This window comes from Lygodium microphyllum, chromosome 9, assembly GCF_053477565.2.
Source record: "Lygodium microphyllum isolate KBCC chromosome 9, Lygodium_microphyllum_v1.1.10, whole genome shotgun sequence".
Lineage (NCBI taxonomy): Eukaryota > Viridiplantae > Streptophyta > Polypodiopsida > Schizaeales > Lygodiaceae > Lygodium > Lygodium microphyllum.
This window is the reverse complement of record NC_141143.1, coordinates 164,214,966-164,228,023: the sequence shown is the minus strand read 5'-3', so window position 1 is coordinate 164,228,023 and position 13,058 is coordinate 164,214,966.

Sequence of the window (13,058 nt, the reverse complement as noted above, 5' to 3'; positions counted from 1 at the left end):
CTGATGCTTCAGTTTCCAATAGATGAGATCGACTCTCTAGATTGAGCTTTCATGGTTGGAGGGAGTGGTTATGGGGGGTACTGTGAATATGTGGATGTTGTGAGCCTACGAGCTCGTTCCAAATAAGGATACTAATCCTCGCTCTCATACAATTTTCAGAAAGGGTGGCTCATGTGAGTATTGTGGAGGACCGATGCAATGTCTTTGTCTTATCATTCTGGTGGGTACTTGTCACCTCCAGCATTTGTCACATCTATAGGGACATCTACTCTAGTGACTCTGGGTTTTGCTCAGCCGCCTATAGGTGGCACCCCTATAGGTGCTACTTTGACAGATACTACCCCCATGGGTATGCCAGATATACAGGGGTCTCCTAGTTATGCCCAAGAGCACGGCCGTAGGTTGGAGAGGACACACCTTAGATGTACCCCAAAGGGTTATGGATACCTCGTAGATGATAGGACATGTGCTATGATCATGAACGCTGAGGGAAGGAGGGTAATGTCTAGCAGAGAGAGTTGTGCCAACAAGCTTTAGGGACAATGTCTTCGACCATTGGAAGAATATACCCGAGAGGATTAAGGAATATATAGTGGCATCCTTGCATGAGGAGTTTCCAGTACCTACCACGGTAGAGAGGTTTTCCACTAGTAGGTGGATGATGGAGTGTATGTGTGCATACATGTCACATAGATGATCGGTAGACGCATGCAAGGCACTCAAGAGTGGCGCCTCAAAGCGTGAGTGGCTAGACACAGATGATTGGTGGAGACTTAGAGAGGAGGCTATAGATTCTCCAGGACATTGATGATAGTAGCGGGAGGTAGTGAGGGCACGGTTGGAGGTAGGGGTCATGCATCATCTAGGGAGTGGTGGCCACATGACTTATCTAGAGGACTTTGTAAGTTTTTTGTTTCTTCTCGCTTTCTTATTTACAATATCACTTGTGGTAATAATCATATTTCTAACAACTGTATTCTGTTTTCTTTGGAGCACTCCATCACAAACCAACACCATATTAGAGATTTTGGGAAATTTCCAAGTTCCATTTTTAATGAATGTCTTACTTTTGTGAATGAAAGAGAGCACTATGTTTATGTTTGTCTTTAAAGTGCACTTTGTATGTTACAAATATGAGATCACACATCTTGAGAGCTTAAGTGATGAAGTGTAAGCTATATAACTATTAGGAGATTTGGATTTCACCTCTATCTTTTCTAGCATACTAACAAAATGTGATGTTGTATGGTGGTGGAAACATCAAGGAGGCTTAGCTAGGATATATCTAGGAAATTTCTAAGTTTAATGTAAGAATACAAAGGTTTGAAGGATTACAGAGAGAATTTAGAATACAAGAGCCTTAAACATTATATGAAGATATGTTATCATGACCAAAATTTATAATGTTATGAATTTGAAGATATTATAATATGAGTTTCTTCTTTTAGATATAGCATCATTTAAAGTAACATGTATAAGTTTCATGAACTAGGACCTTAAAAGAGTCACCACTAAAACTAGGTGTGGTTTAATAACCTTATCTAATACCATATAGTAATAAGTTTGGATAACCTTTGATGTGATGGTTCTTTTTTTTGTGTAAACCAATAGACACAAGTATGTTAAATAATTGCTCACCCCATTTGCATTTTTTGTATGTATATAGATGATATATAAATGTCTTTTGTTCAAAAGTTCTATCTTTCTTGACAACATATGGACAAGATAGATATTGGCTTTGGCCAGAATCAACTAGCTTAACACTTTGACTAGCTAAATGAACTTTCATATCATAAAATAAAGATTTATATACCAAGCTAGAAGTTCATGCTTTTTCTAAGACAAAAGATTTAACCTTTGACCAATGCTTTTTGTTTTCAAAAAAATAGATATAGATTTTATTATTAATTAATACTTATTTGTTAGCTAAGACATAAAGTACAAAATTGGACTTAAAGCACTTTATAAGAAATTTCAACGCAATTAATTAATGTTATTGAAACAATTAAAAACATTAAGTAGATTCTCTCATTGATATTGGTGGTGTTTAAAAATACCAAGGATATATTTCATAGCCATGTAAAAGTCCTTAATGTAAGGGATGTATTTATTATGAAAGTCAAAATTAGTCCATATAGAGTCACTGCCTTATTACATCATGTATATTGGAAAAATACAACTTTTGTAGATTTTGTATAAAATGTTTAGTTGCACTACCATTTATGAAATGTTTGTGAAATCCTAACTCATGAGCAAGTTGCATTGCTTTCATATCTTTCAAAGTAGAGACTAAAGGAGTATACTTCAACATGGATAATTGTGATTTTTTCAATGTAAGAGACAGATGACATGAGGCATTTGTTGAGGAAGTTTGTATAATAGATGGTCTCTTGAAGTAAGAAGTAATTGAAGGTTGAATATATACCATCTTTATCAATCATGGTCTCATGCGGTGCTGCTGATGATGATGAAATACCATGACTGTTTGCTCTAGTCCATTCATCAATGACAAACTTGAATTGAGCATACAATTCATGTTCATATTGAACTGGCTCCTGTCCATATCAATCAAACTTAATGACTTCACGTGCATCATGGTATTTGCTTAAGTGAGTTAAGTATGGTAGAAGTTATTTGATCAAGATAGAGTCTCCACGATCAATATCAAAATTTTTTGGATAAATGCAATTCTCAATAGGATTTGGACATTCTTTGTAAGGACTGTCATCTATGAGAATAGTATTGGTATGCTGAGAAACATCTCCATATTGATCCCATACATACTTCAAAGGCTTGAACATTGCTTCTACTCCCATCTTATTTCTCCTATATATGATTTTGAGTCAATGTCTATGACATTGTTCTTGGCCCCAAATCATGAAGAAATGATAGTTCCTTTTTGCATGGATCTCCAAGCACTTAATAACTGCCATGGCATTCTTATGTAAAGCTATTGACCAAACTCCCACTTGGAATCTTGCAAATAAGGCTTCAAGAAACTCCATACATCCTGGTTGAAGAACAAGCCATTGCTTTCCCATTTGAAAGCTTTGAAAATTTTTAGACTTAGCAAAGCATCGTTGTAAAAAAAAGACCATTGAGATCAAGTATTACACATAATTGTGTTGCATTTCTTATTAAGGACACATCAATCACATCATCGTGCTCTACTGTTATTGAATCTATTAGGTATCCAACCATAAATGTATTAGTTGAAGTTATAAAGAAGAAAAATAAGCACATTAGATTCATTTACTTCCTCATCATTCTACTTAATGTTTGAGCTATAAACAAGCATAGAACACTAAAGCAATTTAACTTCACATTGACAAATACATACATAGGTACTACTTAATAAATGATATCGTAAGAAAAGAGACATTTGACCATGTGGACAAATCTAACCAAGAGTAATATCATGAGGTGAAAAAATATATATATTATGATTTCTTTGAAGTAAAACCTTTTCTAATAAAGTCATTTTTCCACACCTACTTTTTATCACTAATTATAAGTATACTTGGGATACTAACAATAGATTCTTGTAATTAGTTACAAAAATTATCTTATCATTATAATATTAAGCATACTTAGTTTCTAAAAAGGCCTTCAAAATGGCATGTACAAATAAGGTGTTAATTAGTCCTAATTATTAAAAGAAAATTTAAACATGATACTTTTGAGCATGTGACCAAAACTATGTCACATATAAGTGACACATGACAATTTAATTGAGATAAGTTATACTCTGTTTGGATAAGTTTTCATAAATTTTCTCAATTTTTGAACTAGTTATATCCCATAGATATTTAAACTCATGAATTGTAACAAGGATTTTACCTTAATATTCCATATACACATCTCAAAAGATACATTGGAGGTGAAATCTTTGTTGCAATATTTGCTACCGAGGTAAAACTCTTTTGGGAGGTGCAATGAATCTTTTTTGGGGTGTGCAATATATTGCTAGCTCTCTTATCCTAAGGTACATACATAGACATACACTAGTGATGTTGTGTAACGTGTCCACTGGAACCCTCTAGGACACGTCTCAGCAGTCCATCAGAAAGGTTGTCTAGAAAACTCCACCCGGCACTCCCATGGAATGTTGCGGGTTTTGTCATCTAGGACTTTCCGCGTCTGCCACGTAACGGAAGCGTCCTGGCCGTTCCCACTTAGGATCGGCTGGAATTGTTGGTCATTTTCTAACAGCGACTAGCGTCAGACCTGATCGAACTACTTTACGCAGAACGCCTGGTCTGAAGCGGATTCATGCTGCACTTGGTTCAAGGAGAATGGGAAACGAGAGGGATGCAAGGCTCGACCTCTCTGCCAAAAGGCATAGTCCCATTCCGTTCCCCTAAAACAGCCTGAATCGGGTAATCGGTACTTCCAAGTCATTGTTCTCCTTGCTTGTTTTGGTGATGACGATCATCCTCTGCCCATCGAAGATCTTGAGAAAAGTTCCCGGCTAACCGAGACCACCCATCCGTAGGACAGACCCATGGTCCATCCTCCGCACTTTCCTCGGTTTGTTTTAGTTATGTAATTACCTACCACATTAGTTTGACATATACAAACAGCTTCCTTGATTAACCCTGTTAAGCACTGGTTCCTTCACGTAATCTTATCACAGGACATAAAGAAAACAGTACCAAACAACTTCTTTATTATCATTATATCCTTTTATCTTTGCAATACAAGGAGTTCCCGCCCGTAGGCGTATTCATAATCCGCCCGAAGGCTATCCAGTAATCCACCAGGGATCACTAATCCAAGTTTCCGCCCGTAGACTAGTATGCGGGCCTCGAGATCCAATCCCGAGTCACGTTAGTCTCTTGTGCAGGGCCCGGAAGGCGAGGGATTTACGGCCAGAGCCCCCTCTGGCACCCAAGCGTCCTCCTGCTCCAAGCAGAACTCAACGGAGAGACCTCTCACGGCGGGTTCGGTCCACGTTCCCGGCGCGGTTCACAACCCCCTTGGTTAGGGTTAGGCAGGCAGTCGGGGGTAACTGAAGCTGCCTCTCCCTTCAGGCTTCAACCTGAAGTATTTAGATATGTTTTCCTCCTTTAGTTCATTGAGCAAACAATGCAAACAGTGCTTTTCTAACGGTTACAAGCACAAACAAATTCCAATGGTCGTTGTGGCTGGCAAACTGTCAAGGAGTAACTCCTTTTCCTCCGAATGCAACCCGCATTCGATCCGGAATCAATTGCAACTTGGCAAGATTCCTATCATTCTTGGGTTAGGGTCATGCCCTTCCAATACATTAGGTTTGTTGTGGCAGGCTCCAGCGACCATGTCGCTTCAGTTAATTGTCTGGTCATTTTCAAATATCTAACTTTCCTTTTCCTTGGCAAATTATTCCCAAGAAAAGGAGTAACAGGATGATTAGTCATCCTCTTGTAAGTTAAATTCTTTCAGTCACTTGCCAACCTCTTTTTCCAGAGATGACAAAAACTCTCTTGTGGACAAATTCCAAGACTATACAATGTTGCGGCTTTGTGCACAATTATTGCATCTATTCCACGGAATCCTTCTATCCATTACTTCGCGTTTCCCGATCACGGAGTTTACCTCCATCGAGTAACAGGGTTTTATTGGGTATCCTTCAAATCATTCCTAATTAGGTTTGGCTCATGATTCTAGAATATGCAACTCTGTCGGAGTTCCATCATTAAGACGAATGATCCTTAGGATGAACATTCAATTGCTTCGACATTTTTGTGAAGATGTGTAGGATCTTTAGGTTTATGGTTTTTGCCTAAAGCTTGGTCGAATTATTATTGCACTAAACCCTAATTAACACTTAGGATTCCTATCATATCGATTCAGTCATGTCTATACGAATCCTTGTGGTTTAGATTACTTAGTCAATTTAATTACGCTTGTCCCGCGACAAGGATAATCCTTCTAAGGGTAATAAACTAAATCTAACGGGATCAATAGTTACAATTCCACCACTACGCGTAAGCATGCGATTAATTTCCTCTACGTGTCACATGGTTCACGATAACTTATCTTTCCTTGGTGCATGATAATCTGGCTACTAACTTTTCGTAGGACCTACTAGGTCTTACATCAATAGTCGTACCTACAACCTTGTTGTTTACCTTTTGGCATCTTATGCTTTTACACCTAATTACGGCTTTTTAATGATTGATCCTTTTTCTCATGACGACACGCAATTTATAACATTCTCCTAGCTACGAAGTAGTTACTGAAGCTCATGCAAAACTAGTGTTAATTTTATTCCATCTTACAAGCTATTTTTCAAGTCCATACGTACACTTTAGTACCCTATTAAATTCTTTCCGAATGAATGATACCTTATGGTGCTAACCTTTTCCTATGAAGTCATTACGAGAAGCATGTTACCTAAAGTGTAGTATACCCTTGTTTCTACCATGTCTAGGACGAAGATAATGCACTTATAAATTCCATTTCATTGCCTAAGTTTAGACCCATTACTTTGATGATGTACCAAAAATACATGCAACTAGCCTTCTATTCGTTCACATTCACGACATATTTCAATCTTACATAACGCTCGAGAGATGTCCTATCACATGTATTCCTTTCCAATTTCCATATGCTTTTAATTTAAACGTAAACATGAAATTTCCTTTCTAAGCGCGCCTAATCATTTCCTTATGCGGAATTTACACGGAAGAACCTGGACTTGTGGAGTCGGAGAGATGTCCACTTGTACATTCGGAGATGAGCCTCTCGCGGTCGCCTCTTGGGATCTTTTCGGGGCCATCGTACACGTAGGTTCGGTTTCTGAATTCGCTTTCGTCGCCTACGGATTGTTTTGCCTTGACAAGCAACCTTCCGGCCTTTGCCTCTCCTCGTAGACGGAAGATTCTGTAACGGTAGGTCGCTTGCGGTGAAGAGCCTTTAAAAGACTTATTGTGGGATCTTTTCCGACGGTCTAGTGGGATCCTTATGGCCCTCTTCGATTCCCGGGAAAGGGGTGTTAATGGCCTATTCGGAGTTGTGGTGGGAAGGGTATTTCGGGACCGTGGTGGGAAAGAGCCTTTGGAAAAGGGTGGGAAAGTGTCGTGGGAAAGGGGGTTAATGAGGCCCCCTTTGGAAGCTTCTAAAGAAGCTTCTTTAAAGAAGCTTCTTTAAAGAAGCTTCTGCTTCTTCAGCTCCACGTGGGCAGGGGGGGTCGTGACAACGTGGCGGCGGCCTGATCTGGTCGGCGGACAGGGCGGCAGCAACTGGCTGGCTGGCTGGCGACGGCAGCTACAGCAGCTGGTGGCGGCGTCTGGACTGGCGGCGGTGCTGGCGGCGACCAGCACGGTGGCGGGCCTTCACGGCTTCTCCCTCTCCTCCCCCTTCTCCACAGTCACAGCCTCTCCTTCACACAGTCTTCCCTCTCCCTCCTAAGCACACCCCCTTGATGGGGGGTGTTTTTATAGGCCTTGGGGGTGGGGAAGGGGGTCTCCACCCACGTGGAGAACTTCCCCATGCAACCCTCACTTTGCCATCCTTCCCCCCACACTCCCTTTCCTCCAGCCATGCATCGGCTGGGGGAAGGGATAAATAAAAAAAATTTGCATTAATTTAATTAAATTGCCCCTCCCAAGAGGGTGTTTTTGCGGTTCTTGCGGTTTTTGAACTCCGGGTTTTGATTTACCATTGTAGAGGACCCTATTTCACGCGCGCGGGTCACATATTATACTGCCAATAATTTAAATGCGAGAGATACCCTTTGCACAGGGTTACACGGCGTGCGCAAGGTTAATATTTACGGTACGGTTACACGGAAATATTACATGTAGTAAAAGAGGTTCTAAGAGATAAGAGATTTGACCATGTGGACAAATCTAACCAAAACTAACATGACAAGATCATTACACAACACATATAAGAGTTTAATTTAAATAAGATATAAAATAGACTTAAATAAATTTTTTATAGCTAGCTCAAACTTTTCATTATGATAAATATTCTTACACACTAGATTACAATTAAATAGTTATCCTTACTACAAAGGCTAATCAATTTTAATGAGCTCTTTAATACTATTTTAGGAAAAGATTTAATTAAATAGATTTTTTAAACCAAACATGATTGGTACCTTTTGTAAAAAATTAAAAAAACTAAAGATATATTTTCTTTAAGTAATATCACCAAAGAAAGAAAATATTGCAAATGCTAATGGAAGTAACTTCTCAAGAAAAAAATCAAAATTACATCAATGTGTCTTCCTTGATGAAAGGAGAAGAAACGGAGTTTAAACACCTGAAGTAGCCTTTAATTTCTCTTTTATAATTAGACTTGCTATATCTTGGCTTGATTCTTCTATGCCCTCGGGTGGTAGTTCAAGAACTTGAACTTTAGTAGAAGGGACCTCTTGGGAGTTTGAATTTTGTTTGACACTCTCATGGACCCTCCACAATTGTGCTTCAACCTCTCTTTGCTCTTGAGTGTTGCAAACCACTGTAATACTCTTCATGTGATTTACCAATGCCACCTTAGATGCAAGTCCACTTGCATATACATCAAATACAACCTCATGTACATCATTGAATGCTTTGATTGTAGTTCCCATAACTTTCATTTTCTTTATCAAAACGGCCTTTGCAATCCTTTGCTCTTCTTCAAGATCTTCATCATTGCACTCCTTGTCCAAGCCTTTAAAGTCCAAAATGAAAGGCTTGTTGACATTGTTTATATATCGCTCAAAATTGATGAAGCTTTTCTCCATGGTCACTAATGTCAAAACCACAAAAGAATCTAAAGATTCAAAAGCAAAGGTTCTATCCATTGGTAGGAGGTCAACACTGCCAACTAGCATGTGATACTTGCAAGAAATGCTTTCAAGAGCATTTTTCAAAGTTGCCATTTGCTTTCAATCAAGAAATGATAATAACATGAATTTTTTAGGTTCACATGTCATTTTTAGTAGAGTGAATATAGCCTTTCCAAACTTTATAGATTCCCATTTCATTCCCTCAACCCCATGTGCTGCATCTAAAACAACAACCCCAATGATAATTGGATCTCTGTAAACATTATGTATAAGATCAAAGGTTTCTAGATTGCATCCGACAACAGATATACTCCAAGGTGAAGTAGTGGAGGATTGAAGAGGATTTTGCTTTTTTCTAATTAGGAAGTTCACAATATCTTTTGTTCCATTTAGTAGGGACCCTGCATCAGCTCCACGTGTGAGATTCTTTGATACCCAATCATTGCAAATGCCTAAATACTTTGTGTAGACTTCATCATTGATATCATCGTCATCAACAAGCTCTTCCCAAGTCTTCATTAGAGCAATACTTTCTCAAACTGAGGCATTGAAAAGAGTGATTAGTTCCTCCTTTAGGACCCTATCTTGCTTGATTTTCTTAGCCCTTGTTTCCATGCCAATCATATCTTCCTTATCCCATTTGTTTCTAAGAAAAAGAATATGACCTTCATCTCCTCTTGTAGTGTAAAGATTTCTCCATCCTTTAGACCCATAAGGCAACGAAATTCAGTAGGAGAAGGTTGCCTTCCCTTTTTTCTCGAACTCTCCTCTTGGGATATAAGCTCACCTCTAGAGTATCTCTTTATGACTTTGATCCAACTATCAAATACTTCTTAGAAGCTAACAATCATAGGGCAATCTCTAGATGCACAATTTTCTCCAATGTATGCCACAAATCTCTGCAAAAAAAAGATCAAAATAGTGAGCATAGTACAAAAGAAAGAGCATCACACTAATATTCACAAAAAGAGAAGGTAAGCTTATATGTGATTACCTACCATGGTACTCTTTTGAGAGCTTGTCTTAGAAAGCCCTTGTTGGGGTTTTGGTGGAGAACCAAATGCTAGCAACTGATCTCTTAATTGTTGAAGTTGCTCAACATAAGGGGCATTCTTCATAACATTATGTGATTCCATATTTGTCATTCATGAAATCTCAATGCACATTTCTACAAGACAATCAACTAATATTCTAGCATTTCTCGTGGTGTATAAATGCTTGGTTGCTAGACAATGTGTAGTATTACTCTGAATATGTATATTTGCTGCATGAATTGAGTGAAGCCCTGATATAATCCAATAACTATAAGTGTCCAACTTATTAGCATCCACCTCATCACCATGCATGGGTCTCTTCTCATTGTTGTCTTATACAAAAGGCATAATATATGATGTTTTTGCTCGTTTCATGGGATTCTTTATGAAAGACGTGGTTAGCTTCTCTAGATAATCCCAATATAGTGACCTACAAGCATACAAAGGAGGTGCCTCATAACACCTATCAACGAGAATAGGAAATTGTGTTGTTGGACCAAATGGAAAGAATTTTTCAAACATGTGAAATCCTAAATCTTCATTCTTTACCTTCTTCTTAACTATCTCAGGAAAATCGAATGTTCTTTCTACTCCCTTGGCCTCAAGAGACATTATTGGCTTTGTAGGTGTAACTTCCAACATGGAAGGTAAATTAGTAGCATCATTCATAGTAGTGTTAGCAACCATACTAACAATAAGAGCTTGTGACAAGGAACTTTGTTGAGGTGATTTTGACTTTGATTTGTGGGATTCGGTGAATTATTTTCTTCTTGAGGAGTAGGTGAAGATCTCAAGTTTATTTTTTTAACTTGGAGCTTCATTATTTTGTTGGGGCGATCACCTTTTCTTGATAGGGAAAGTAGCTCACTATTTTGGACAGCTTGGAATGCTGATATAATGTCTTCTGTGCCCTTTACCTCCTCAAATAAGGTCCATTGCATTGTTTTCAAAGAGTATTATTCATCCTCTTTAATACGTGAAAAGTGAAATGACAAAGGATCAAGTTGTATATTATACTTTTCCCCTTGATCTTAACAAGATTACATGGTATTCCCTCTTTCCCAGCACATCCATCTGTTATCTTCTCTATGACACCAACTTGTTGAAAAAACGAAATATCACTATTTAAAGTAAATAAGAGAACATTGTTAGCCCTTTTTCCTTGACTATCATAAACATCCAGGTACCATGGATACACAAAATCACCACTAACTCTGTCAATGGTTTGGGTCTCCTTTTTGGATGTGCTATCTTTCTTTGCCATTGAATAGTTCTACAAAGAGAAAACATTGTCAAACAAAAGTGGATTTAAAAATAGTCAAAATTCACAAAAATTAATAAATGTATAAGATTTCTAGGTTGAAAATTGAAAACACAACACAAGATTTTAAAAAATACAAGACAAATGTACTCCAAAGGGACTCTTCTATAAAATGAAATATTAAAATTTGAGATTAAGTGTGGTATGAGATCTAACCATAAATAGATGTGCTTATGTATCGAATCTCATGGATTATTCTAGCCCTAAGGCAGCATTAATTATGTTTCTCTTGCAAGAATCATATAGTAAAAACTTTGCCATGGACTTCGATGAGAAGATCAAATTCTATTCATAGTGAGACTTGACCATGGGCTTAACCAAATGGTTAAGTGACAATGAAAATTTGAGGGTGAGTGTGGTATGAGATATAGTGAAAAATCATTGTGGTTATGTAGAAAATTTCATGGATGATTTTATCCCTAAGTTAACATTGGATTTCTTCTCCATATAAGTTTCTTATGCAAGGATCATACTCTAGGAACCTTGCTAATATTTTTGGCCATGTGGTCAAATCCTATTTAATCAAATAATGAGATTTAGTCCAATATGAGATCCACCCATATATCAATGTGGTTATGTAACAATCTCACGACTCCATTTGGCCCAAAGTTAACATTTTAATTAGTGTACATGTAAGTTTCCCTTCAAAGGAGTCATATTGTAGAAACATTGCCATTAGTTTTAGCCATGTGGTCAAATCCTATTTAGTCATAAGACTTATCTATAAGATTAGAAAATTTTCCATGGTTTTTTACCATATTGTTTTTAAAGGCTAGTTAAACAGAGGATGCAATTTATTGTGATATGAGATTCACATATAAACAAATATGGCTATGTAGAAAATCCCATAGATATCAATATAAGGTAACATGAAAAACATGTGAAGGTGGAGATTTGACCTCATGGTGAAACCTACAAGATATCTATATTTTTATAAACTAGTTTTAACCATATGGATAAATCTAGTTTCATAACCATATGAAAAAAGTGATTCATTTATTGTAACATGTTGTGAAATTGGATTTGACTATATAACCAAATATTATTTTATAGTGGAATGGAAAAATTGGTCTCATGGTTTGGAAGATGCATGAGATTATATTTGATCATATGGATCAATGAAACAAGAATGGGGGATTCTTGGATATTAGCATTGATAATAAAATGAAAGATTTGACCATATGGCCAATTTTTATTTTGTTGTGGAATGGACAAAGTGGCTAATTTGTGGTAAAATGATATTATATTTATATATGAACATATAGATAGGAATTTTTGAAAAATTTAAATGAAAGAAATGGTTTATGGAAACAAAATGGTTCATTTATTGCACGATAAGTTTTGACCACATGGCGAAACTTCCTATAAATATACTAGGTAATCAAGGAGTTCTAAGTAGAACATGGTCTTTCTTTTTGGAGATAATATAGAATATGTTTATCTTAGAAGATTTTTCAGGATCAATTCCCAAAAAAGTGGTTTGTTGCAAGATTTGACCACATGGCCAAATTATGAAAAGTAAGGAATTCTAAGTAGAAACTAGTCTTTCCTTTTAGAAGTACGTAAGGGTTGATAATATAAGAATGTGTTTGACCAAATGGCAAAATGTCATTCTTGTAGTAAAGTGAACAAAGTGGTTGATTTGTTGCAAGACATTGTGACACTACAAGAGTCCTTATTTTGGCCAAGAGATAGCTTAAGGAGAAGATTTGGCCGCATGGCCAGATCTCATAGTATATTGGGAAAAATAACAGAAATTACATCTTATATTATAAGAAAAGATTTGATCTCATGGACAAATCTTGGATTGTATTGAATAAAATAACCAAAAGTACTTCTTATATTGTAAGAAAATTTTTGACCATATGGTCTAATCTATAGATTGATGAAAGATCATGATATGTGTTGTGAGAAGATCAAATTACATCCTATGGCAAAA